This window comes from Cyprinodon variegatus, unplaced genomic scaffold (assembly GCF_000732505.1).
Source record: "Cyprinodon variegatus isolate N-32 unplaced genomic scaffold, C_variegatus-1.0 Scaffold269, whole genome shotgun sequence".
NCBI lineage: Eukaryota > Metazoa > Chordata > Actinopteri > Cyprinodontiformes > Cyprinodontidae > Cyprinodon > Cyprinodon variegatus.
In genome coordinates, this window is record NW_015150722.1 from 703,101 (window position 1) to 705,768 (window position 2,668).

Sequence of the window (2,668 nt, forward strand, 5' to 3'; positions counted from 1 at the left end):
CGCCTCCCATTCTACTTTTAGAAATTCTAGGTACCACTAGTAAACCTGCAGATTGAGAGTGAAATGCTCTGAACCCACCATTTGTTTCTGGTAACTTTTCCAGTTGGACTTGAATTTCACATTAAGGATGGGTTTTACTTTCATGTCTGCATGGAAATTTTGAAGGTAGATTTGTTTCTTAATTACTCAGTAAAAGAAAAAAAACAGCTTTTTTCTGTTTGTTTGCAACTTATTTTTGATTAAAATATAAAGACACTGATGTCCAATATACTATACGGTCCTCACCAAAAAAAACTTAACTTCAATTGAAGCTGCTTCAAACAAAAACATTTACTCCTATCAAAAAACATTTAGACATTTGGCCATGGATAAACAATTTGGGGGCCGTGTCTGGCCCGCCGGCCTTGACTTTGAGTATGTGCTTTAGATGTTACCACATAAGCTGTAAGAAAGACTTTGAAAGGGAGGCAAATACTTTTTCACACCGGTGTAGAGAGGTTAATATCTTTCATTGCTCTTCCTCCTGTCCTGATTTAGTCAATTTAAACAAGACTACTTTGATTTATCCAAATTAAAAGCAAACAGTAAAATTTCCATAGCCAAGAGGTGGAAACCAGCATCAAAATGCGAATGATAATGTCCTTTATGCATAAGTTAGGCTGTCGTAGGACATAAGTTCTGGACTTGTTATAAATACTCTGTATACGCCCAAAATTGGAAAAATACATAGAAAGTTCAGCATATGCCAGCGTCTAAGGAGATTCTGGGACGTCATAAATCGTCAAGGTATGACAGGGCCATACACTTAACGTATGTCAACGATCAGATAACTTACCTGTAACTTATTCCCCACGCACGGTATACACAGGCATACACTGGCATACACAGGCATAGGTTGTACTTGCCGTATGTCGACATTCAGCATGTTTCAGCATGCTCATAAGTTATTCAAAACGTACCCATAACTTATCCAAAGTATGCCAGCATTTTTGCCAGATTTTTCTTACATCAGGCATACGCTGGTCTAAATCGCCAAGGTGTGACAGGGGCTTAAGAAAGCTTAGGCAATTTAATGTTTGCAGCCAGACGCTGCCAACCTTCTATCAGTCTGCTCCGGAGAGTCTGATCTCTTCCTCTATCATCTGCTGGGGAAACAGCATCAGAGCAAATTACAGAAAGAAGCTCAACCAGCTGATAAAGAAGAACGGTGTTCTGTCAGACGTGCATACCCGTCAGACCAGCATACCCAGAGTCAATACCCATTTATTCCTTAAGTTTATCCCTTTAGTTTTGTACGAAAAATTAACTTTAAACTACCTCATCAGTTGTCTATCCCTTTAGTCATGTACAAAAAAAAATATTTCATTACTTATTTTTTTGTGTTTTTTCTAAGCGTATGGCGATCTAACATTAAATTGTTATTTTGTACATGACTAAAGGGATACACACCCATTGAGGTATAGTTTAAAGTCTATTTGTTGTACAAAACTAAAGGGATAAACCCAAATCTGACATCTTGCACATGCGTATGGAGTATGGGTATGCAGGTCTGACGGGGTATGCTGATCTGACAGAACATTGGCTCTTTTCCAGAAACTCCTAGAACCTCTGGAGATGATTTCACAGAGAAGGATTCTAACTAAATTGAAAAAAAGTTTTGACAACAGAGAGCCTCCTCTTCATCAGACTGTTAAACACCAGCAGAGTGTCTTCACTCAGAGGCTTAAGACAGACCTCTACAGAGAATCCTTCCTGCCTACAGCATCAACACCTACAACAACTGGACAAACAGAAAAACCTATGAGTTAACAGCCTCTAATATTCTTTTGGGATTTACAAAGGATTTCTGAGTTGAACTGAATAAAGATTGTGCAAAAATCAAGACATAAATAATTTTAATGAGCAGCCAGTTCACCTGAGCAGGTGTTTTCTCCTATTTCCATTTTTTGTAGTGACCACTTCCATTGAATCAGTACAAAGGAGTTTTAGAGCCTGGCTAAAGATTCTTTTTTTCTATTTCGAGAATAAAGTCATAACATTACGAGAATAAAGTCATAAAATTATGACAATAAAGTTGTAAAAAATTTGAGGATAAGTTGACTTTATTAACAACATTATGACAATAAAGTTGTAACATTACAAGGATAGTCGTAACATTACGAGAATAAAGTCATAACATTACGAGAATAAAGTGGTAACAATTTGAGAATAAAGTCGTAACACTACAAGAATAGTCGTAACATTATGAGTATAAAGTCGTAACATTACGAGAATAAAGTCGTAACATTACGAGAATAAAGTGGTAACATTATGAGAATAAAGTGGTAACATTATGAGAATAAAGTTGTAACATTAGGAGAATAAAGTCGTAACATTAGGAGAATAAAGTGGTAACTTTATGATAATAAAGTCGTAACATTACGAGAATAAAGTTGTAACATTATGAGAATAAAGTGTTAACATTATGAGAATAAAGTTGTAACATTAGGAGAATAAAGTCGTAACATTACGAGAATAAAGTGGTAACATTATGAGAATAAAGTGGTAACATTATGAGAATAAAGTTGTAACATTAGGAGAATAAAGTCGTAACATTACGAGAATAAAGTGGTAACATTATGAGAATAAAGTGGTAACATTATGAGAATAAAGTTGTAACATTAGGAGA